Source organism: Stenella coeruleoalba (assembly GCF_951394435.1).
Source record: "Stenella coeruleoalba genome assembly, chromosome: 9".
NCBI lineage: Eukaryota > Metazoa > Chordata > Mammalia > Artiodactyla > Delphinidae > Stenella > Stenella coeruleoalba.
The window spans coordinates 71,008,843-71,036,197 of NC_137155.1; the positions used below are offsets into that span (position 1 = coordinate 71,008,843).

The 27,355-nt window shown below is 36.4% G+C and overlaps 1 protein-coding gene across 18 annotated transcripts in view; it reads right to left on the bottom strand.

The window, feature by feature from the left end:
* LOC307192094 (uncharacterized protein) overlaps nucleotides 1-27,355 on the bottom strand; it is an 868,937-nt gene that overhangs the window by 102,639 nt on the left and 738,943 nt on the right. For all 18 annotated transcript variants that reach the window (XM_079932631.1, XM_079932629.1, XM_079932628.1 and 15 more), the window contains one exon: nucleotides 18,765-18,885. The gene's annotated coding sequence lies outside the window, so the exon portion shown is untranslated. The remainder of the gene's footprint in view (nucleotides 1-18,764; nucleotides 18,886-27,355) is intronic.

The window sequence follows — 27,355 nt, forward strand, 5'->3', positions numbered from 1 at the left end:
ATATTCACTTGGCTATTATTCACAATAGCCAAGATACTGAAACACTTAAGTGTCCATCAAGAGATAAATGCATAAAGAAGATGTAGCATATATATAATGGAATATTATTCAGCCAGAAAGAAATCCTGCCATTTGTGACAACACAAATGGACCTTATGGACATTATGCTGAGATAAGTCAGACAGAGAAAGACAAATACTGTATGATATCACTTACACGTGGAACCTAAAAAAGCCAAACTCATGAAAACATAGACTAGAATAGTGGTTTCCAGGGGCTGGGGGTGGGAGGAGGGAATTGGGGAGTTGTTTTTTTTTTAATACAGTAGATTCTTATTAGTTATCCATTTTATACATATTAGTGTATATATGTCAATCAGAATTGGGGAGATTTTGTTTAAGGGGACAAACTTGCAACTCATAGGTAAGTTCTGGACACACAGAGCATAGTGTTTATAGAGTCAACAATACTGGATTATAAACTTCAAAACTGCCAAGAGACTAGATCTTAGTTGTTCTCACCATAATAAATTATAATTATGTGACATGACAGAGGTGTTTGCTAACACTATGGTGATAATCATATTGCAATATACAATGTAGCAAATCAACATGTTGTACACTTTAAACTCACACAATGCTATATGCCAATTATACTTCAATTTTAAAAAAGTGTTCCAGGACAACAAACGTACACCGAGATTGCCCTGGGCAATCCAAACTGCATGGTTAGCTGACTACACTATATTCTACAGTTACAAACTCTGTGTTTCGAGCCTCTAAAATAATTTTCAAATTAATACATGACATTTCTAGTAAACACATTATTTCATGTATGCTCTTAAATTTTGGAAGAGTAAGTTATATTTTGGTAGTTGTTACCATGATAAAGATAAAAATGAACACATCATGCTTACTATGTACCAGGTGATACCTAAGTGTTTGACTTATTTTAACTCATTTAATCCTCACAACAACCTTATAAAGTAAGGATTGTTATTATCTTCATTACAGAGATGAGAAATTGAGGCGCAGAGAAGTTAAATAATTAGCTCAAGGTAACACAGCTGAGTGTGATCATGAGTAGTGGAGCTAGGATTCAAACTCAACCAGTTTCCTCCACAGTTCATGATCTTGTTCATCATGGTTTTGGGGCACAGACAGATGGCAACTTACATTCAGTGTCTAACTGCTCTTCTCCACACAGTAACTTGTATGGGGGTAGACTATGCAATGGTTTGAGAAATGCTTAAGAACTTGACATAGGCAAAGCAATGACAGGGAATGTCAGGCATGCTGCTAAACATAGCTTACTTGCCAAGACCATTCTCATCCTGGGTAGGTCTTAGTTAAACATAAAGAAAGGGGAAAAAAGAAAGAAGATCCAGTTTTTATGTTAGAAACATATCATCTGTTAATTTTTCAAATAGTAGGCTAAAAATAAAGAAATTTCAGGTCATAAGCGATGGGAAATGAGAAGAATAGTCTTGAATGAATTTATTAATGGAATAAGAATTTGGTGTCAGGCAAATGAAATTAAAGTCTGAAAGACTTTTAAATCTATTATCACTGACTCAAATATAAAATATTATTCCTGATTAAGAGATTAAAATCTTAGATGTAAGTTGCAGCATGTAGGAAGCCAAAAAATGCCTCAATGTAGGTATTTCATGAAGTAATACGATTTTCACAATTTTTAAGGAAAATTATTTTATAGATTAAAAAATAATATATCCTTACACAATGATATCAGTTATAATGTGATTCACTTCTAATATATTTTAAACTTCAATAGTTTTTAAATTTCTTGTTTCAGAATTACTTTTAAAAATAACATACTAATTTTCCATGTTTTCATGTAAGGCACTTAGAAGTTGCCACTCCATCCTAACAAGTGAAGAGGGGAACAGACTGAAGAGTCAATGACTCTTCTTGGGTTCTTAAGAGAGGGGAGGACACAGGGCAAACGGATGCTCCCAAGATTGCGGGTACAGACAGGAGACTACATGGAGTAAGGGCGTAGCAGAGCAGAGACTCAAGAGCAGACGCCACCACAGGAATGAGCGCGAGGGTAGGAAAACCTGAACTTTAACCGACAAATTGCTGGAGGCTCAGCATGGGCAACTCTGACAGTTAAAATCTCCAGGGTCACCCCGTCATGGCGAGGGGGGTGCGCAGTATTATAAGACTTACCTCCAGGAGCGTGACCAAGTTTCCACGTTGGAAAAAACTTCTCTCCTGATCCGGCAAGGAGAAGGGGAAAGGAACCATTTTGAAATACACTAGAGCACGCAGGCCTCCTTAATAAAGCCTGCCCTCAGGGGAAACTAATTAACTGGAGCCTAACCTGCTGGGGTATTATCAGAGCCTAATTGACCTGGGGGAAGGGAAATACCTAATTTAAGCCACCTTTAGCCTTCCACGTGACAGAAAGAACAAAAGCAACTCCAGCCAATACTAGCCATCTGGTCCCACCCAAGGAGAGAGAAAAAACTGAGAAACACTTGTGAAGTTCATGGTCCAGAGGCATAGCTCACTAAAAGGCTGAGCCCCTATCACAGGACTATAGAACACTTCTCCCTCCCCCAACAGCACATTACTAAAGGCCTATTTATAGCTGTTCCTTTTACTGGGTATATCTGGTTATCAAGAAAAAAATTACAAGGCATACCAAAAAACAAAAACAGTTTGAAGAGTATCGGAATTATCAGACAGGGAATCTGAAACAACTTGTTGGGCTGCACACCAGAGGCCTACAAGGCCTGCACCTGCCCAGATTTAAGACCGAAGAAAGAGCCTGGAGTCAGCAACAGAGATATCAATGGTTTAATGGATGGGGGAGCCTACACGTTCAGCCTATACGTCTGAAGCAAGGTCCTGGAGGGGCACCCCACTGTGTGCGCCGATAGCGGGCAGGACATGGCGGCAGGCTTTGCTCCTGGGGGAAGGAGATTACCAGTTTACAGGGGAATTGATGTCAGGTGGGCTCATTAGTTACCAAGGAAACCAGTAGAGGGGCAAGCCCCTCACCGCCTCTTTGATAAGAACAATCATTAGCTGGGGCCTGGGGCAAGCACATAGGAAGGTCAGTGATGGGTGTAGGTGAAGCAGGTACTGGTCGAGCAGGGGATGTACAGAGAGCAAGAGAACAGCCATCTTGAGTGGCCTGACCATACACAACTATAATTAATATGCCAAGGGCTCTAATGGATAAAATAGATAGCATGCAAGAACTGATGCGCAGTGTAAGTAGAGAGATGGGAATTTCAAGAAAGAATCTAAAAGAAATTCTAGAGATCAAAAGTACTGTAACAGAAATAAAGAATGCCTTTGATAGGCTCATTAGTAGATTGAACAATGCTGAGGAAAGAATCTCTGAGCTTGAGGATGTATCAATAGAATCCTGGAAAATGAAAAGGCAAAGAGAACAAAGACTGAAAAAAAAGAACAGAATATCCAAGAAATGTGGGACAACTATAAAAGGTATAAATTACACATGATAGGAATAACAGGAGGAGAAGAAAGAAAAAGAAACAAGAAATATTTGAAACAATAAATGATAGAGAATTTCCCCCAAATAATGTCAGACACTAAATCACAGATCCAGGAAGTTCAGAGAACATCAAGGAGGATAAATGCACAAAGCCAAAAACCAAAACACACCTATGTATATCATTTTCAAACTACAGAAAATCACAGATAAAGAAAAAATTCTGAAAGAAACCAGAGGGAAAGAACACCTTACCTGTAGAGGAACAAAAATAAGAATGACATCGAACTTCTCAGACACCATGAACCATGAAAGTAAGAAGAGAATGGAGTGAAATATTTAAAGTTGAGAGAAAAAGACCAACAACCTAGAATTCAGTACCCTATAAACTTATTCTTCAAAAGTAAAAGAGAAATAAAGACTTTCTCAAACAAAAATTGAAAGAATTTGTTGCCAGAAGACCTACATTGCAAGAATGTTAAAAGAAGTTCTTCAGAGAGAAGGAAAATAATATAGGTCAGAAACTTGGATCTATATAAAGTAAGAAAGAGCACCCAAAAAAGGAATAAGTGAGGGTAAAATTAAACCTTTTATTTTGTTATTCATAATTGATCTAACAGATAACCATTTGTAAAAAATACAAACTGTTTACCGACTATGTATGTATGCTTATCTATCACATGTATTTTATGTGCATATATATATATATATATATGTATGTGACTTATACATGCTTATAAATAAGAAATATATGACAGCAAGGATGCAAGGGATGGAAAAGAGAAATTAGGATTATTTTGTTATTCACTATCTGCAACAAGGTATAGTATTATTTGAATGTGGACTTAGGTTATCTGTAAATGTATATTGAAAACTCTAGGGAAACCACTAAAAAATGTAAAAACTGAAGCATAAACAATATGCTAAGAAAGGATAGAAAATGGAATCCTATAAAATGCTCAATTAAAATGATAAAAGGCACACAAAAAGTGGAAGACAAATAGGAACAAAGAACAAAGGCAACAAGTAGGAAACAGTAACAAACATGGTAGATATTAATCCAACTATATCAATGATCACTTTGAATTTCAATGGTCTAAATATACTGATTAAAAGACAGATTGTCAGAATGGATCAAAAATTAGGGCTCAACTATATGTTGTCTATAAGAAGCCCATTTTAAATATAAAGACACAGATTAAAAGTAAATGGGTGCAGAAATATATCTCATGCTAACACTAATTAAAAGAAAACTGGAGTAGCTGAATATTAATTTCAGACAGAGTCAACTTCAGAGCATGGAAAGTTATCAGGGATAAAGAATAACATTTTAAAGATAAAGGGGTCAATTCTCCAAGAAGACGTAATAATCCTTAATGTGTATACACCTAACAACAGAGTGTCAAATTATGTGAGGCAAAAAACTAATAGAATTGCAAAGAGAAATAGAGGAATCCACTCTCATAGTAAGAGACTCGACACCTCTCTATCAAAAATGGACAGATCGCATAGGCAGAAAATCAGTAAGGACACAGTTGAACAACACCATCAATCAACTGGATATAATTGACATTATGGTCAATACTCTATAGATAGACTACTTCATTCAACAACAGAAGAAAACACATTCTCCTCAAGCTCACATGGGACATTCACCAAGATAGAGTACATTCTTGCGTGTAAAACATACTTTAGCAAATTTAAATAAATAGAAATCAAGCACTGTATGCTCTCAGATCCCAATAGAAAACGATAACAGAAAAATAGCTAGAAAATCCCCAAATATGTGGGAATTAAATAACACATCTCTAAATAACACATGGGTCAAAGAAGACAGCTCAAGAGAAATTAAATTGATCAAGTGAAAATTAAAACACAGCTTATCTAAATTTGTGTGATGCAGTGAAAGCAGTCCTTAAGGGATATTTTGCATATAATAGAAAAGGAAGAATATCTAAAATCAGTAATCCAAGTTTCAACTTTAAGAAACTGAAAAAAGAATAGCAAGTTTAATCCAAAATAAGCAGAAGAACAGGAATAATAAGAATTAGAGCAGAAATCAATAAAATTGATAACAAGATAACAATAGAGAAAATCAATGAAACAAAAATCTGTGTCTTTGAAAAGATCAATAAAGTTGATATACTTCTTTCCAGGATGACTAAGAAAACAAGAGAGAGGACAAAAATTACTAACATCAGAAATGAAAGAGGGAATATAACTACAGATCCTATGGACATTAAAAAGAGATAAAGGAATACTTTAAATGACTCTATGCCCATATGTTTGATAATCAGGATGAAACAATCAATCCTTGAAAAAGACAGTATGACCAAACTCACTAGAGAGCAGACAATCTGAATAGGCCTGTATCTATTAAAGAAATTTAATCAATAATTAGTAACTTATCCAAAACAGAAAGTACCAGGCCCAGATAGATTCATTGGTGAATTCTACCAAACATTTAAGGAAGAAATTCTACCAATTCTCTATGATCTCTTCCATGGGATAGAATCAGAGGGAATACTTCCTAACTCATTCTTAAGGCCAGTGTTATCCTTATACCCAAACCAACAAAGACACTACAAGAAAAGAAAATTACAAACAAATATCTCTCATGATTATAGGAATTGCAAAATTCCTCAACAAAATACTATCAAATCAAATCCAACAATGCATTAAAGAATAATATACCATGACCAAGTGGAATTTATCCCAGATATGCAAGGCTAGTTGTTCAACATTCAAAAATCAATTAGTGTAATCCATCACATCAACAGGCTTAAAAAAAATCATATGATTATATCAATAAATGCAGAGAAAGCATTTGACAAAATCCAACACCCATTCATGATAACAATAATTGTAAACTAGAATAAAGGGGAACTTCCTCAAGTTGACAAAGAATACCTACCAAAAACCTACAGCTGACATCATAGCTACTGGTGAGAAACTTGAAGATTTTTCACTAAGATCAGGTACAAAGCAAGGGTTTCCTGTGTTACCACCCCTTTTCAACATGGGACTAGAAATTCTAGCTAACAAAATAACATTAAAAAATGAAATAAAAGGTATACAGATTGAGAAGGCAGAATTAAAACCATCTTTGTTCTTAGATGACATTACTGTCCATGTAGAAAATGCAAAAGACTTTTAAAAACCTGGAAAAAACAAGTAATTATAGCAAGAGTGCAGGATACATGGTTAATATACAGAAGTCAATCATTAACCTATAAACCAGCAATGAACCAGTGGAATTTGAAATTAAAACACAATACCACTTACATTAGCACATTACAAATGAAATATTTAGGTATAAATCTAAGAAAATATATGTAAGATCTGTATGAGGAAAACTAAAAATTCTGATGAATGAAATCAAAGAATTAAGTAAATGGAGAGATATTTCATGTTCATGGAAGAGAAGACTCAATATTGTCAAGATGTCAGTGTTTCCCAATTTAATCTACAGATTTGATGTAATCCCAAAAATAATCCCAGAAAATTATTTTATGGATATCAAAAACCTGATTCTGAAGTTTTTATGGAGAGGCAAAAGACCCAGAATAGTCAACACAATATTGAAGGAGAAGAGCAAAGTTGGAGAACTGACACTATCCAACTTCAAAATTTACTATAGAGCTACAATAATCAAAACTGTGTGATATTGGCAAAGGGTAGACAAAGATCAATGAAACAGAACAGACAGCCCAGAAATATACCAACATAGACAAGTCAGCTGGTGTTTGACCAAGAAGCAAAGGCATAATAATGGAGAAAACTAGGCTTTTCAATAAATGGTGCTGGAACAACTAGACAGCCACATGCAAAAAAATAAATCTAGACACAGAATTTAAACATTTTACAAAAAGTTACTCAAAATAGATCAGAGACCTAAATGTAAAACACAAAATTATGAACTTCTTATAAGATAATACAGGAGAAAACTTAGATGACTTTAGGTATAGGGATGACTTTCTGGATATAACACCAAAGTCACGATCCATGAAAGGAATAATTGATAAGTTAGACTTATTTAAAAATTAAAATATTTTGCTCTGTGAAAGAAAATGTCAAGAGAGTGAGGAGACAAGCCAGACTGGGAAAAAAAATATTTGCAAGAGACACATCTGATAAAGGACTGTTATCCAAAATATACAATAAACTCTTAAAACTCAACAAGAAAATAAACAATCCAATTAAAAGATCGGTCAAAGACCTTAACAGATACCTCACTAAGGAAGATATACAGATGGTAAATAAGTATATCAAAAGATGCTACACATTATCTGTCAGCAGGGAAATGCAAATTAAAACAACAATGAAATGCCCCTACATCCCTATTAGGAAAGCCAAAATCCAGAACACTGACATTACCATATATGGGTGACAAGGTAGAGCAAGAGGAACTCTCATTCATTCCTGATGGGAGTGCAAAACGGTACAGTCACTTTGGAAGACAGTTGGGCAGTTTCTTACAAAACTAAATATACTCTTACCATATGACCTAGCAGTCGTACTCCTTGATATTTTTACCCAAAGGAGTTGAAAACATGACCACACAAAAACCTGCACATGGATGTTTACAGCAGCCTTATTACTAATTGCCCAAACTTGGAAGCAATGAAGATGTCCTTCAGTAGGTGAATGGATAAATAAACTGGGGTAGCCAGACAATGGAATAGTATTTGGCACTAAAAAAGTAATGAGGCATTAAGCCATGAAAAGACATAAGGGAACCTTAAAGGCATTTTACTAAATGAAAGAAGCCAATCTGAAAAGGCTACATACTGTATGATTCCAATTATATGACATTCTGGAAAAGGCAAAACTAAGAAGACAGTAAAAAGATCAGTGGGGAGGGAGGGACAAATAGGCAGAGCACAGAGGATTTTTAAGGCAGTGAAAATACTCTGTATGATATCATAATGATGGATACATGCCATTAAACATTTGTCCAAACCTATAGAATGTACAACAGCAAGAGTGAATTGTAATGTAAACTATGGACTTCGGGGGATTATGATATGTCAATGTAAGTTCATCAATTGTAATAACTGCACCACTCTGGTGAGGGATATTGATAATGGAAGAGGCTATGCAAGTATGGAGGCAGAGGACATACAAGAAATCTCTGTACCTTAAAGTCTTAATAAAAAATAACATATTTTAACTATAAATTTTTCACTCAAAATAGAAAAGAATAGGGCTTCCTTGGTGGCGCAGTGGTTGAGAGTCCGCCTGCCTATACAGGGGACACGGGTTTGTGCCCCGGTCCGGGAAGATCCCACATGCCGTGGAGCGGCTGGGCCCGTGAGCCATGGCCGCTGAGCCTGCGTGCCCATAGCCTGTGCTCCGCAACGGGAGAGGCCACAACAGTGAGAGGCCTGTGCACCGCAAAAAAAAAAAAAAGAAAAGAAGAAAAGAATAAAGTAAAAATTTGACAATCAAAATCTAACCATCTGAAGTAACCACTGTTAATAAAATTGAATATTATTTAACATGTGGCACATTTATTTATAGAGGGCTGGATAGATAAATATTTTACAACAAAACCATAGTACTTTAAAAATAAAAATATATAATTTCAATTTTGATTGCATTTAGCAGAATTTAAAAACTGAAGTGGAACTGATGGGATTTCTGAACCCTAGATAAAATTTAATCATCACCAGTGATATAATTTCCCAAATGGTCTGCCTTAGTTTAAGACAAATATGCTGAAAAACATTGAATATGGAGTAAAATTTTAAACTATGTTTCAATTTTTTTCTCTTATGGAGTGTGTTCTGCAGAACGATTAAAACTAAACACTCAAACATGCTCTCACATTTCCTCTCCCGATCCAAACTACTGGAGAACTGGGAGCTTCCTATCTTGAAAATTCAGCACTGATGACTTCTATATAGGAAAATATCTTGGAGGAGTGGTAAGTGAAAATAGCTAAAGAGCTATTTTCTAGAACATCAATTCTCCTCATATTTTGTAAACCACCTTGTTACATAAGATGTTACAGAAAAACCCAAACAAACTTTTTGGCCAACCCAACACATTATCCAAGTTAATAATATGATTTTTTTCCGATTTGTACATTTTAAAATCTTTGTTTTATATTTAAGTGCATTCAAACTCACCGACAGTTCTTTTCCCATTGTCGGTTGCACTGTTTCTCAGTTTGGAACTTCAAAAAAAAAAAAATTCACCCCTTGGAACAGGATTTTAGGAAATAGTTTTTTTGTTTATTTTGCTTGCTTTATTTTGTTTTGCTTTTTTTTCTAGAAAGTTAAAGCCTGCTGCATTTCCTCCATGAAATTCTGTTTCCCTGATAGTTGGATGATAACTTGGTTGAGTATACATTTTTGACTCATGCTTTTTTTTTTTTACCTCACTGCTTTGCACTTACGGCTTCACTATCTTTGGGTGTTGACAGATGCCCTTCTTCTTTTACCTCAGCATCTCCCATCAAGCATTGTTAGTTGGCTGGCTTTTTAATATCATTTTAAATATTTAATATTTCTTTATTTTTCAAAAGGGGTTCATGAGTTGTATATTCTCTGAGTATTTTGTCTTTGTTGCCATTTTAAAATTCATAAAATATCTTCATGTTGCCTTAGTATTTGTTTGACAACTTGATTGTATGTAATAATCTTTAGTTACACTTTCTTTCCCATTGAATGTTGCTAACATCTGTTCCCTTGTCTTCTGATGTCTTCCTGCATTAGATTAGGTTTGGTATAGGTCTGGAACCAGTCCCACATTTCACCTCTTTTTATTCCTACACGCATATACGTCCACATGCATGCACGCATGCACGCACACACACACACATGCACGCACACACGCGCACACACACACACACACACACACACACACACACACACACACTGGTTTTGACTGAAGAATTCTTTATTTAACCTCCACAGTTTAAAACTTCATCAGGATCTTTCCTAGTGTAGATTGTTGTCAGATATTTTCCTACATATGCTTTGGCTCTGCAATTCAATTCTTCCTTATTTTGCTTGATTATACTTTGAAACCTTTTTCTGTGCCTTTGTTGATTTCCTTACTTTAGGGACACTAATTTAGATAACCGGCGTTAAGTCTGTCTATTCAATTTTAGTCCAAATTTCCCCAAATTGGGGTGGGAAGTACAGTATTAGGGGCTTAGGAATTGTAAAGTTATCTTTTTTCCTAATACTGGTAAGTCCATTTCAGTATTCTGTTGTATTTCAGTATTCAGGAATTCAATTTTCCAACATAACCATGCATTTATTTGTCCTATTCCCAATACAGGAATTTATAAATGGTATATGGTCTTATTTATTAAATAAGTATGTAAAATGGTACATAGTCGTAGGGTGCAATACAAACAGAAATACAAAAATATTCAATAGATGAAACAGAGACAGAAATATTCATGTGTGATATCATTTGATATGTCTTGATTTGCAATGAAATATTCTTACTCTAAACTAAAGACTTAGTTTGAGGCTTTGCCAGGAAAAAAATTTACCCATATTCCTAAAATTCTAAAAATTATTTACCGTTTTTATTTGTGCTATATGCTGTGATGCACACTACATAATAGTAATTTTATGAACTAGAAAAATATAGCTTTGGAATCCCTTGGTGTCTTGAATGATTTTGGTGAATGTTATGGGTAGAGAACAATAAAACTCTGAAGTGCTTATGCACAGGCACCTCACTTACTTGGTTCTCATTTGAACTTCTCAAATTACCTAATTTTACGTCATTTCAAAATTGCCTTAATTGATTTTCAGATTTTAAGGGTCATCACTGGGATATATTTTTATTTTACTGCTTTGTCTCTGTTTCATTGTTTTTCTCAAAACTAGCCCATTGAGATCTCTTGATACAGGCATTTTCTTCTCAGCCATATCTTATTGAAATGTCAACTAGTAGTAGAGTTATCCTTTCCCTGGATTTTTTGTTTGTTTGTTTACTTTTTTTTTACATCTTTATTGGAGTATAATTGCTTTACAATGGTGTGTTAGTTTCTGCTTTATAACAAAGTGAATCAGTTATACATATACATATGTTCCCATATCTCTTCCCTCTTGCGTCTCCCTCCCTCCCACCCTCCCTATCCCACCCCTCCAGGCGGTCACATAGCACCGAGCTGATCTCCCTGTGCTATGCGGCTGCTTCCCACTAGCTATTTTACATTTGGTAGTGTATATATGTCCATGCCTCTCTCTCACTTTGTCACAGCTTACCCTTCCCCCTCCCCATATCCTCAAGTCCATTCTCTAGCAGGTCTGTGTCTTTATTCCTGTCTTACCCCTAGGTTCTTCATGACATTTTTTTTTTCTTAAATCCCTGGATTTTTGAAGCTCAGTGTGATCTTGGCTTTTACATGATACTTGAATAATGTTGCCAATCCCCTGATAAGTTGTTCATATCAGCTATTTAGCCCTGATACCTAAAGCTTGGGAATAGTAATGATTCTCTTCATATTCTGCTTCTGCATTCCAAGAGTTATGAATATTAAGTTTTACTTGCCCCAAAGCAAAAGTATATTCACCAAGATATTTGCTGAGATCAGGAGTCTCTGTGCCTCATTTTAAAACAATAGCATTAATAAGAAAGCAACACAAAATATATGGCATTTGAAAAGTAAGAGAAACAGGAATTCAGAATTTGTAATAAAGTTAAGAAACATCCGTTGGTTGAAAGTTACTCTGTGTAATGTAACACAGCACCTCACATGAGACGGATGTTGAATTCTTTCTTTTAAGAAACGATTCACAAGAGTGAAAGGATTCTTGGATTTTGACACTTACTACCCTTGCATTGCATGTGTACGAATTTCCACAAATTTTAAACTTTTTAGACAGTAAAAATTTCAGAAACTGATTCTATATAAGTTACACTTATATTTTATTTAAATCATATAAAAATATTGTTTTCAAAGTAAACATCAACCTAAACATAAAAATTACTTATTCCTGTTGAAAGACCTGGCTAATATAATTACAGCATTATATGAAAATATTGTAAATTTTTTTTTTTAAATAAAGAAGAATCGATTTCAATTCCAATTAGAGTTTGTTTTTTTTTTTTTTCGGTACGCGGGCCTGTGTCACTGCTGTGGCCTCTCCCGCTGCGGAGCACAGACTCTGGACGCGCCCGCTCAGTGGCCATGGCTCACGGGCCCAGCCGCTCCGCAGCATGTGGGGTTTTCCCTGAACGGGCCACGAACCCGTGTCCCCTGCATCGGCAGGCAGACTCTCAACCACTGCGCCACCAGGGAAGCCCTAGAGTTTTTTGATCAGACCCTTTTTTCCTCAGAGACCGTAACAAGATAGCTCATCCAGGAGGTTAAAGGACTCTGGCACTGTGATAGAGGAAACTTTGAATTTTGCTTGCCTTCTTCGAGCTAATGTGCATATTTACCTTACTCAACTTATAAAGGAACAACTGGGACTACGTTTTGCAATTTTTTGTCCAGCTTTTGAAAGAAAGCAGACTGTTGATTTGGAAGGTTCCCCAGACACAGATGCAGAGACTAAAAGATCTCTACATTTAAATTCCAAAGCACGCACACTGTGCTGGACAGTGGAATAGCAGCCACAGTATGCCATAATCAAAACTTTGAGGCAAGTCCGGATCACCTGCTCTCAGGAGCTCTTAACTCTGTAAACCTCCTTCAACAGCAGTGTCTCCCTCGGCCATGTTTTTTTCTTTTTCTTTTTTTTTTAGTTTTCTCACACTCAGCAGGGAGAAATCTTTAGAGCTTCTGTGGTGCTCTCAAACGACTACTCTCAAGTCTCAGATCGAATCCAAAAGAAGTTCAAAGAACCTATAAATTAGCAAAAACCAAAACAGAATGGAAAAAACTTCTTTTAAAAAGAGAATACCAAACTCAGCCAACTAAACTGACAATTTGGCTCCAGGTCAACAACAGCAACAGCAAAGAGAAAGCTCATATCTTGCCGAAAAGACGTAAGCGATAGGGACTTTAAAGTGAGGCAATTAAAACATGTTAGGTCCAATAACTGCATTCCACAGTTTTAAAACTTTAATAGTTATGAATTGCCTATGAATTGAATCCAGTCCCTGGTTGGATTGATGTTTAAGGACTTCCAAAAGTTGGCAGCAACCAACTTTTCCAGCCTCATTACACCAAAATGCTTTGTAAAATGTTCCATCCAAGTACCTCTATTGCCAGCGAAAATCATGACATACCCCAAGGGTCTGAGATACCTAATATACTTCTATCTTTGAAATGTGTGCATTTTGTTTTAATAGAAAAAAATGCTTTTACTTACTTGTCATTTGAATTAAATCTATATTCCCAGAAATGGGCCATATTAACTCTGTAGCTCAACCTAATTTCTAGTGCACTGCCCTACGGATCGGAAGATATTAGCATTCCTGTCTGAGAAGTTGGGAGGTGGAAAAAGCCAGAGCCTCAGGTTCTAGTCCTGGGCTGCCATTAACTAGTTACGGGATGCCGGCTGGGCCTCTTGTATCGTTCTTGGGCACCCGTTTCCCATCTAAAAAATGAAGCCAGATGTGGCTAGTGGATTTCTTTTCCTTTTTTTTCTTTTTATTTTGTGACACAAGTATGCATAACAGAAAATGTGGAGTTCTTCGGGAAGTAGAAGCCAAGATAGTCATACAGGCACTTCTGTGCTATGAGGTTTAAAATCACAGGACTGGATGGTATAAACTGCCTGGTCCTTCTTTTTTTTTTTTTTTTTTTTTAATTTTTATGCATTTATTTATTTATTTTTGGCTGCATTGGGTCTTCTTGCTGTGCATGGGCTTTCCCTAGTTGCAGTGAGTGGGGGCTACTCTTCATTGAGGTGCGCGGGCTTCTCATTGCGGTGGCTTCTCTTGTTGTGGAGCACGGGATCTAGGCCTGTGAGCTTCAGTAGTTGTGGCACGGGGGCTCAGTAGTTGTGGCACACAGGCTTAGTTGCTCTGCAGCATGTGGGATCTTCGTGGACCAGGGATCAAACCTATGTCCCCTGCATTGGCAGGTGGATTCTTAACCACTGCACCACCAGGAGAGTCCCAGTCCTTCGCTTCTGATTATACTTTAACAGCATTATTTATCATTGCTTTTCCTCATGCTCCTTGCAATATGTGCACTCTCTCTAAAAGCACTATAGTCTCCTCATATCCCCATGTTTTTCTACCACCTTGCCTTTGGGCTGAATTTCTTCTATACTGCTCTCCCATTTGCTATTAAAATTCTGTCTACCTCTCAATAGCCTGTTTCATTACTATATCCTGAACATTTCACTTTCCTCTATCAGAAGAAATCCCTCACCCTAAATTTCAAAATTTGTGCTTCTTCTATTTTACTGTCTTGATCAGTTATATATGTATGGATGGTCCCCAACTTACAATGCTCTGACTGTCCATTTTTTGACTTTATGATTGTGCTAAAGCAATAAAGCATCCAGTAGAAACCACATTTTGAATTTGGATCTTTCCCAGGCAGCTATACAATCACAAGGATAAACAACTGACACACTTGCAACCATTCTGTACCCATACAACCATTCTGTTTCCACTTTCAGTACAGTAATTAATAAAATACATGAGGTAGTCAATACTTTGCTATAAAACAGGCTTTGTGTTAAATGATTCTACCCAGTTGTAGACTAATGTAAGTCTGCTGAGCACGTTTAAAGAAGGCCAGGCTAAGCTATGATGTTCAGTAGGTTAAGCGTATTAAATGCATTTTCTTTTTTTTTTTTCATGTTTAACAATCTTTAATTCAAATGTGAAAGTTCAATACAAGCTGTTTGTAGGGCTTGGGACTCGTTCTTTAAAAAACAAGAATGGAGGAATGCAGCAAAATGATCTTTCCACTTTTTCTTCAGAAACTTTCAAGGAAAGGATAGATCACAGGACCACAGAAGATCCATTTAAGTCATACCCACTTTCTCCCCCTACCAGTAGTCTTACACCCATTCCATAATCTTAATACACATTCCTGAATGACGATCTACAGTTCAGGTTTGCTTACACAGCCATTTAAAAATACTTAGCACTGGCTTGCTTCCTATAATGCCAAACAAATCAAATCATGAAACTATTCAATATGCATTTCTTCTTTTTAAAACAAGGGGGGACTTAAATGTAGAAAGAATACTTAGCCTACAAATACATTTCCCAGAAATGGCATATGCCATTCAAAGGCCTAGACACTCTCATGCTTTCCAAGTGGAACACCTAGCCTAATGTGCATAGAAACATGAATGGCAAAGTTGAAGATCAATATCATAACTATTTTTTCTATTTATTTGAAGCACAGTAAAAAAAAAAAATTGGTAAACTTTGGAAATTCAGTGGCACAAGGTATACTGCCATAACTTGAGGGACATTCTACAGTATAAAAAAAAAAGGGAAAAAAAGGAAAAAATAATTCCAGTTTCAAACACTGCATTACATAATTTTAGCTGCCCAAACATAAATGCATTTTCGACTTAGTAATATTTTCAATGCACAATGAGTTTATAAGGGACATAACTCCATCATAAGTTGAGGAAGACCTGTATATGCTTTCTGCTCTGCTAGACTGTGAACTCCTTTAGCAACAGAACAGTGTTTTAAGCTGTGGCAGGAAATAATAAATTGCTGCTTGTTACCCCCCAAGTTGTCAGAGCTAACAGAAACTGATGTACATCCCAGAAAACTAAATGAAAGCAATTTGTAGTTAATGTAATTGTTTTAATGCAGGTTAGGATCTGGAATGAGTCACACACTCTACAGGAAACTAAAGTTCACCGTGGTGAGATTTGCTTTAGGGCCACCTCTGGGCCAGATTGTGCCTTTGAGCAAATTGCTGGTGGGAATGTGAATTGGTACAGCCACTACAGAGAACAGTAAGGAGGTTCCTTAAAAAACTACAAATAGAACTACCATATGACCCAGCAATCCCACTACTGGGCATATACCCTGAGAAAACCATAATTCAAAAAGAGTCATGTACCAAAATGTTCATTGCAGCTCTATTTACAATAGCCCAGAGATGGAAACAACCTAAGTGTCCATCAACAGATGAATGGATAAAGAAGATGTGGCACATATATATACAATGGAATATTACTCAGCCATAAAAAGAAATGAAATTGAGCTATTTGTAATGAGGTGGATAGACCTAGAGTCTGTCATACAGAGTGAGGTAAGTCAGAAAGAGAAAGACAAATACCGTATGCTAACACATATATATGGAATTTAAGAAAAAAAATGTCATGAAGAACCTAGGGGTAAGACAGGAATAAAGACACAGACCTACTAGAGAATGGACTTGAGGATATGGGGAGGGGGAAGGGTAAGCTGTGACAAAGCGAGAGAGAGGCATGGACATACATACACTACCAAATGTAAGGTAGATAGCTAGTGGGAAGCAGCCGCATAGCACAGGGAGATCAGCTCGATGCTTTGTGACCGCCTGGAGGGGTGGGTTAGGGAGGGTGGGAGGGAGGGAGACGCAAGAGGGAAGAGATATGGGAACATATGTATATGTATAACTGATTCACTTTGTTATAAAGCAGAAACTAACACACCATTGTAAAGAAATTATACTCTAATAAAGATGTAAGAATAAAATAAAAATTAAAAAAGAGATGCCCCTGTTGGTGGACATAGCCCAGTTATAAGGCACATGCTGGAGAAGTCAGGTGCAGGCTGGAGTTCAGCCTCTACCTGCCCTTTCCGCTGGGTGATTGTGCAGAGCGCAGCCTGTATGTCTTGCACAACTTTGTATGTTGACCCTGCAGGCTTCCTAGGTAAGTAGTGAGAAATTTAACTGGTAGAGTGAACTTGAATCGTACTTGCTCTCCTACTGTGCAATAGTAAATTCTCAATTCCAAGAGAAACTCTTAGAGCTTGCAGATAAAGCTTGAGTCCCTCAATTTGCAAATTATAATTAGGGCAGAGTTGGGCTAGAAGAAGAGAACGGAGTGGGACATCGGTTTGTGAGGTGGGGCAGGTTGAAACAGAAAACTAAGTAAGGGAATTGAAGCAAGCAGCCATGAGCCAGGGAACGGTGAAGGAGTGTGCCAGCCTTTTCTAGAAGGCCCCGGTCTTAAGCTTGAAAGACCAAAAATGACCCATATACTTGACTGCTCTGGTAAATTTTACTCTGCTCTGCTATAAATGAAATTTGTATTCTACTAGACCAGCATTTGGTCCTGGAAACTTGGTGAAGGAGGACTCATTTGGGTATGGTAATCTTCTATTAGAAACCCATTGAACTGGACATGTTCTCACTCCTGTGACTACTTGGCTCAGTAACCATTGGTTATTTAAATGGACTTGGAGACCCAAGAACTAAGAGTAGCAGAGATGACTCTATTGGATAAAAAGGTCAGATGTTACTGTGAACATCTTTTGTTGAAGGTAAGAATCGGCACCTCTCACACTTCCTGGTTCAATAAACTTTTCTTCAGTGAATTAATGAGCCAAGGTAAATTACCTATCTTATTCATTCTTAGTGTTTGTAAATTATAGCATGATTGAACTTTGATTTCTTCTAGAACTGAGGAGACAACTCCAAACTTAAACTGAATCTTCTACCTTACAATTTAAAATTTTCTCAGGATACATTTCTGGTCTAGGGTAATAGCCCCATCTACTCAGTCACCCTAGCCAGAAACCTTGTCATTGATATTTATCCTTCTTTCTTCTCCAAATTAAATTCTTAATTTAAATTCTTGCTTTTGAACTTGCTTTAAATTCTTTAAAGCCTTCTCATCATCCAGAACAGAGAATCCCAACCTGGCATTTACAACTACCTATATCAAAATTACTTGGTCATTGCTTAAAAAATAAGCCAATTAAATCCCCACAGCCCTGCTCTAGAGGCATCATGAATCAGAATCCTTGGAGTTTTGGGATCAGGAGTCAGAGGGTCATTGCTTATTTTCGCACCCTCATAGCCCTCATCCTCCTCCCCTTCCTAGCTTCCATCCCTTTCACATCCTCTGTTCCAATGTTTGCAGCCTTAGTTTCCTAGAAATTTACCAATTTAGAATATTTACTCTTTGTCATATTCTTGGTACACTCCTACTTATTTTTTAAACCTAGCAAAAATATTGTTCAGAAATGCTTATAAACCCATTCCTCACATTTTCATAGAAAGCAAGGGACTTCCTCTCCACCTGCCAGGAGGAGACAGTATTAGAAAGTATTTAATCCCTCATCATACCATAAGAAAGGATGGAGTGATATATAGTCATGAACAAGTGTTTCAGGCCTTTTGGAGCTATACTGCTTTGTTTTAGACCTACCTGGCTGAAGTATGTGTGGCTTCTTCTTCTCCTTTTGGCTCTCAGATCTCTGTGGTCCATGAGAGCTAGGACCCTCTATGTTGCAGCCTGGGTTGGTATCCTCTTCGTAGGTCCTATTTCCCTATAGGGTGGAAGCCAAGGTCAAATATTAAAGAAGTAGGGTAAGGAAGTTGATTCTGGCTATAGTTGTTCGATTTTTTTTTTTTTTTTTTGCGGTACGCAGGCCTCTCACTGTTGTGGCCTCTCCTGTTGCGGAGCACACGCTCCGGACACACAGGCTCTGGACACACAGGCTCAGCGGCCATGGCTCACGGGCCTAGCTGCTCCATGGCACGTGGGATCTTCCCGGACCGGGGCACGAACCCATGTGCCCTGCATCGGCAGACGGACTCTCAACCACTGCGCCACCAGGGAAGCCCGATTCTGGCTATAGTTGTAAGCCATAATCTACAATCCACCTTTAGCAAATAAGTCATCAACTTATCTCTGACTTCCCACTCATGGATATCTTACTTAGCAAATATTTAATATACATTTTTTGATGAATAAATAAATGAATGATGTTGATTTGTTCCAATGCTTCAGAGCAGCATACAGGAAACACTCTTAGAAGCAGCTTTTCTGATATTCTAACCTAATTTTTCTCAGTCATAATCACACTAACCTGACAGAATTAAATAAAGGAAACATCTTCTAATGCCTGTTTCCTTTCCTCTTATCATGAACCCAGTAAGCAGTCTCTTCTATAAACAAAGGACCACATCTACTCGATAAACTGTCTCAAGCTTTCTTCTTTAAATAGAGCTTACCAGCTCTTGGATTTGCTCATTTCTTTAAATGCAATGATTGGTAACTTTCCTAGAGCTCCACATAAATTTCCCACTTATAATCCCAGACAATCACTTTTAGTAAGAGTTTGTTTGGGATTGCCAAAAAAAACCAGAACAAAACCAAACAAAAAAACAAAAACAAAAAAACACAATGAATACCTCAGAACATCAAAAATAAAGCAAAAAAGTTATTTTATAATATATATATATATATATATATCACTTACTTAGTCTTAACAATAGGTAATTTTAAGCAAAACTATTATGCACTTTTGCTATGTTCCCTTTTCTAAATGATAAACATTCAACAACATTTTATGGCCATTACTTTATTATGACAATGATTGCGGATTCCTGGTAAGTCTTAGATTATCAAATTCTAAATTTGAAGTTGAGCTGTAAACCATGACACCACTTCAACATTTCCTCTGACCCAATCCAGATAACATTCCAATATCATGAAGCACTTTGGCAGTGTTTTGACTGTTGCCTTTTCTCAATTGCATTCCCAGCCTAAAGTGCTTTTATTTGACCAATCCAATCTTTTCAACTTTCACTCGCTAACGACAGCTGAATGCTCTTGTCAAAAAATCATGTCACAATAACTATGCATTAAATTCTTAACCTGGCTGGTAGTTGCATATGAAGAGCTGTTGGAAGTGAAACAATCCTGCTGTGGAATAGAAGTATTTAAAAAATTAGCTTAAAATAGGTGAAAAACGCCTGCTTGTTAGCTCTCCTTTTTTTCTCAGAAAGTAATGTTTCCTGTTGTATTTCTAGCTGAGGTATCATCTTGTGAGTGGATTAGCTGTGAGATAATCTGCATTTCCACCAACACTTAACTACTGATGGACAATTTTAGAGGTCACAGATAAAGTTCTTTATCAAATGAAGGAGCAAAATAAGTTTTACGCAGTTCCAAAGAAGCAGGGAAGGTAATTTCTATTCTTGGCAACAATATTAATTATTGTTACAGGAACTATGTTTTAGTACCTGTTTCTCTGTGTACCATCCTGAGTGCATTACCTAATCTAATTCTCATGACAACACTGTGAAATAGAAATTATTCTTCTCAATGTACAGATAAGAAAATTTTGCAGAGAAAAAATACTTTTCCTATTTTCACACAGTCAATAAATGAAAAGATTACAGATGAAATATCGTGTTTTAACTACTCCTCCTTTCCTGAACAGTTTCCATAGTTTTTTGTTTTCATTTTTTCTAAACAGTTCTGGCGTTGGGACCGAAAGACTTTTCCCTTGTTCTGAGATGCAATAAAAAAACTCCTGCATTAAGAACAATGATCAATTTTATGACTAAAAGAGTACTTTAGAAAAAACTGTTTTAGTTAACTTTGGATTTCGTGAGTTTGGCATCAAATATCCTCTCCTACTGCTAGATCCTCTGAAGGTCTATCCCAACTGTTAGTTTGGAAAAAATGGCTTCCATAATCATAACCCTAGAATACTCAGCAAATTTGTCAAATTGAACACAAGTAGACTCATCTCCAGCAGAGATACTTTTAGTGGATATTTTGGGATGTGTTTCATGGGGGCTATTTGTAGATCCATAAATTATACTTTGTAGTGGCTATCAACTCTGCTCCTTGGTAATCTTGGCGCCAAAGCTATAGTTTTTCTGAAAAAATTAAAGAGTTTCTGGAGAGTAGAAAGAGCAGGATTTGGGCTCTTGAGATGTGAGAGAAACCAAGGAAGAACCCTGCTCACAGGGCAAGTGGCATAAGTCAAGTCAAAGTGTTTCAAAGCTTTTTTAGATCCTATATGTAAGTGATATATAGTGGTAATCGTACAGCAATATATAAATGTATCAAAGGAACACACTGTACACCTTAAACTTACGCAATGTCATATGTCAATTATAGCTCAATAAAAATACAATTAGTTAATTAACTTAAAAAAGTGTTTCAAAGCAAAGATTTACACATGCAGGGACAAGACAGAAATCCATTTCCTGGATCCAGAGACCAAAGGCACATGGGGATAGCATGGAGCTGAGCTTCTGAGTTCTAGGTTCAGGTTTCTTAAACGCTTCTTGAAATGGAGAAAGGAAAGTGCTTAAGGTTGTATTTCTGTGTGTGTGTGTGTGCTGGTGTGTCCAGCAGAAATGGAATGGATTTTTCATATTACTTAAAATTGGCTTTTCATGAAAAAGAAACCCTTTTCATTTTCATAAATTAAGATTATAAGGTAGATATCCTGAAATGTCTCTTCTTCCTCGTAGTCATCATCACACCATCATGCATTAACAGTGGTTCTCAGTCTTAGCTGCTCACTAGAACTACTTGGACAGATTTCAAACATCTCAGTGCCCAGGCCACCCCCCAGACCAATTAGCACAGAATTGCTGTGGAAACCAGGCGACAGTATTTTTAAAAATCCCCAGGTGATGCTGAAGTCAAGCCAAGGCTGAGAACAATAATCATTATTTCATCATTTTCCATCATCATTATCATATAATTGTTATTTGATGTTTAATTGTCCAAGACATCAAGGTACAGGACACATAAGGAAAATGTCTTAAAATGAACGCCGCTTTGTAGCTCCCTATCATCCAGAAGTTACCATTCCTTTCTTCATTTATTCAATAATAAACATATTCAGGGCTTCCCTGGTGGCGCAGTGGTTGAGGGTCCGCCTGCCGATTCAGGGGACACGGGTTCGTGCCCCGGTCCGGGAAGATCCCACATGCCGCGGAGCAGCTGGGCCCGTGAGCCATGGCCGCTGAGCCTGCGCGTCCGGAGCCTGTGCTCCGCAATGGGAGAGGCCACAACAGTGAGAGGCCCGCGTACCGCCAATAATAATAATAATAATAATAATAATAATAATAATAATAAACATATTCAATAAATACTGACTAAAGGCTGAATGCAATGCTAGATGTTAAACCAACAGTGGTAAACAGAGTAGAAATAGCTTCTGACCTCTCAGAACTTCAGCAGAATAGACATAGAACATAGAGGGGACCATAGGAAATTTTCTAGCTATATTCCTGATGCTGGCCAAAAGCAACCACCAACACCACCGCCAAAAACACTTCTGCCTGATACGTTAAATAAATTTGTACCTCTTGATGAAAATCTTGGGCAGTCATGATGTATCTTTATTCAATGCAGTAACAATCATAGGAAAAAGACTAATAAAAACCTGAATTCTTTGTTAGCTGACTGTCTACGGTTCTGTATCCTTCAAAACATAAGTGGTCATTTTAGAGATGTTAAAATAGCCACTTCACGTGAAAAATACGTTAATTTGATCTATTAAACAGATGCACAGAACATAATTAAATTAGCAAAAATGTTAGAAGAACTTATAGTGAACATAAAGCTTTTTTTAATGATGAAATTGTTCTAACCGATTTTTTACAAAGTTTTGATTATGTTTCCTGGTCAAATATCATTAGCATATAATAAAGGTATCATGTGGCATACATCTGTGTCAAAATTACTGTGGGCTTTGGGGTTTCCTCGCTGGGACTAATACATAGTTGAGCTAATTAGTCTTCTATTGTTCTTTTAACAGCAAGGCCAATGAGATATTCTTATTTAAAATGGCAACATAAGAATTCTTTTTTTCTCCAGTGGTCATATTTCATAGGAGGTATTTTTTTGAGCATGATATTTTAAAATCAGGTATCTTTTAATAAAGCTAATTTGTAGGTAATTGTAGGACTCTATATGTACATGGTAAATTATGAGTGCTAGAATATTAATGAACAAATTATAACAAGTTTCTCTTCCCTTTATTAAGTATTAAAATGCGAAAAAAAATCCATGACAATTGTGATGGTTATGGCTGATGCCCTTTTGACTGTTGCAATTTTGAAGATAACTTTAGTCAGCTGGAAAGCATATGTTAAAAGGGAATAGCTCAAGTGAAACAAATTCTTCTTGCTTTTGTCTCCAGGTGAACTGCACTGTGAAAGGACACAAAATGCGTATGCATTGCCTGAGAGAATTGCAGTATGAGATAAGGTGTATCTGTCGGGTAACTGAAAACCTCTTTCTACTACCAGAAATATTAAAAAATTGGAAAAGCCTGTTAGTTTTTTTTAACAAGTGAAACAAGTCATTTGGTTAAAAAAAAAAAGCTTCTTTGTAGGAATATACATTTTTCATGTGAGTTGTCCTGGTAGATTTCCTAAAAGCTGATGCTAGAAGGCAAATATTGCTACATGAAGGAATGTATGACTACTCAGGTGTGTGAAATGAAGTGCAGCTAAAGCACATTTTTAAAGAAAAACCGGAATCTAAGAAATGAAGTTCTTCATTATTTTTTATCTTATCTATTAAAAGTTTTCATTACAGAATGAAAATGGTTTATTGCTTCGCTTTTTGCATTGCTTTTCAATGTAGTTTCTCTAACATGATTTGGTGACCCTTCTTCCACCTTCTCCCCTTAGCTTGAAAGATTCTACTTTATATAATATATATATATATGTATATATATGCAAAATGTATACATATATTTATTAGAGTAGAGACAGGTCACTGCTTTCAATTTGTTAAGAAATGTTTTCATGAATTGAGATATCAAAATATCTGTACATAATGCCAGCTTTCAGTAAAGGTCACATTTTACAGTCAGATTCTGACAGGAAATGTACAGCATAACTTCACATATTATCTGTTTTCACACAGTAGAACGTGATATTATGTTGCTTAGGTAGAAAACACATCTCTGGTAAAAATTGCTTTTGTTGATGAAAAATGCAATAGTCCAGGAACTTGGGATGTATATGTTTCTTAACTGGATGAGCATTAAAATATGAATTACTGGCTATTGGGGGAAATGTATTTTGAATATTCTGAACTTTTTAAATTAAAAACAATGCAATAAAGGGCTTCTCCATGTTGGAGGTAGGTAATCATGCCCTGGTTCTGGTGCTTTAAATTTTTAATACTGATTTCCAACACCTGACAACTATATTTAGTGTTCCTTTCTTATTATCTTTCCTTTCACTGTTCATTTTCCTCTTCCCCTTGGCCATGATTTATTTCTACTCTTCTTCCATCGTATATAGTCTTTCCTCTTTTCCCTCTAACTACATAAACAAAAGCAAGGTTAAAATTGTTTAGGGAAAACTTTACTTTTACTTCATATTTTCCTACACAAGACATAAACATTTCTAAGCAGTTAAAGAGCCTCTTCTGTCTTAAATCCAGAGAAATACTGGGTCCATTTATGTATTTTAAAGCAGCGTGTATGTACCTAGGTTTATTTTGCTACACTGGAATACTGAACAAAGAAACCTATGAATTTTCTTAGACTATAAATACATATTTCAAATGATTGCCAATGTAATCATAGGGAAAAACTTAATTTGCACAATTTGCTTTCTACCAGAACTTGAAAAATAACTCAGAACCACTGTCCTATCCTTGTGGATCAGTATCACTGCCTTTTCTTGTACAAGATGATATATAATCATTAAAGAGAGAAAATTTCGTAATTATTTTTCTTGACTGATAGTCTTCCAAATGGTAGTAACTTAATACCATTATATATTAAACACTTTTAACAGAGGACACATTTTAGTTTATCTAGTTCTCTGAATGCTAAATCATGATTTGTACACTCACAGGTGACATGTTAACATGAAAATTTCTCATTCACTTTTTTTAAGAAAACAGCCAGAACCACAAAGTAATTTTATAGTCTATCTTGCTACCGCTTATTAGCTTTCTGTATTTTATCAAAATCTGCCAACTTTCTCAAAAGAAAATATAAGCAGAAAATGTGACATGTCAAATACTAGATGTTCAAGCAGAGAATAAATCCTTTATAACTTTGAAAAAGGAATTAAACAATGTCAACTAATAAATTAGAGTTCACCTTTTATTAAAAATAAATCAGCTAGAGTAATTTTACAAATTGACATACTGATAATTATAAGGTACATATAGAGAGATGAAGCTTACTTTTCCTTGAAATATTCATGCATATCTCAAAAGTTACTCTCACACCTAGCCATCAGCTATTGATATCAATTTTCTACTAGACTCCCACTAAAATCTCTCACTTAAAAAGCCTGAGCTTGGTTGCTAAAAAGCAATAACAACATTGAAAATAAAGTCTGATGGGTGCCCTAAAACCAGATTCTATAAGAGTTTATTATTAATTATAAACAAAGTATCATATAAATCATATTCATCACCCCAGATTGCCTTCACCCTCCGTCTTCCTGGACCACATCATCTCCACCTGGGGCAGCCAACAAGTCACTGGCCACTTCTGTGCAACCCGGTAGACCAGTCTTACATGCCAGACTTTTGGTTTCACCTGCAATTCCTGAATCTGAATAAAATACACACTCCAGGCATTCTAAGAAGCTGCTAAAGGATCCAGATGATGCAACCCGGAAGTGTGGGACAGTTAATTCTCCCATGAGCAAACTTTGTTCAATGGAAAGTGAAATACAAGGAAGAGTATGTAAATAAACCCCACCTTCTCCTTCCATTTCATGAACTGCTCTGAGTATGTTTGTCCATAAAGCTCTCCTGAGACCCTGAACGTGCCCAGCAGAGGCACCTGTTGAGGGGCTGTTGTGAAGCAGTTGTCAGTGTGAGAATGTATGACTTTGCACTACTTGGCCTCCTTCATTACCTCACTTTCCTTATACCTCACTCTTGCTGTCCTGGGTTCATGCAACCCAAATAATCCTTGCCTTGGGCTCTGATTTACAGGGAATCTGGGATGAACCACACATGTGGCTGGATTGAGAAAGACACAATTAGACATTTCTAATTGGATACTCCTGGCTTCATATTATGTAGCAATTTTTTTTTCTTGTAGAAAAGGTATGTCTACATCCAGCTTCAAATATTCAGAAAATGTATTAACTGGGTAGTTGGGGAAGTGTTCTGCTTAATGTGGGTCAATCAGACATAGTATCTACTCTGACTATACATTCTATTGAAGAAGAGAGAAAGAGAGAGCAAATCCATGAATACACCTGGACTGGTGTGGAAGGAGGTAGGAGGGTGAGAAGTACTGACAGTAGCAGTACTGTGGAATAATCACAAGTAAAACTGGAAAGACAGAAGAGGAAACAGGAATAACTTTGATAGAAGAACATGCTGGCAGGAAATTCTAAGTTTTCATGTACACTTTATGTTCACAAGGACAGATACCAGGAAGTAGGAATACTGAAATATTTCATCATAGAAGACAACTAGTAGAAATCTTTTTGGAAACTGAGAAATAGACTGGGAGCTGAGAAAATAAATTTACCCTTGAGATGTAGCAGAGAGAAGAATATTTGTCACAGAAGAAGAAAACAAGAATATTCAAAACAACCCATACACTATATCTAATGGGAGATATGGAATTTGAATATAGTACACTATTTTGGGAGATGTCTTAAAAGAAAATGAAACCTCACTATTGAACTGAGGAATAAGGTAATGAAAATGATACTCATAAGACTTAAAAGCAGAAAATATCTTTGAAAATTATCCAATAAATGGCCAGAAGAAAATTTCAGGAAAAAGCGTGGCATCTGCAACAGATTGCCAGGAGGCATGGCGTTTATGAAACAGGAGTTGGGATTCATAAAAAGAAAACCGAATAATATTAAAAGGCAACAAGATAAGAGGGAAAGACAAGTTGTGATCAGGAAGGACTGCAAGGATATATAAATGGAATAGCAGCCCTGAGCATAAGTGATATTGCAGAAAATAGAATCAGTGATATAAAGGATATATATATATATTTTGCGGTACGCGGGCCTCTCACTGTTGTT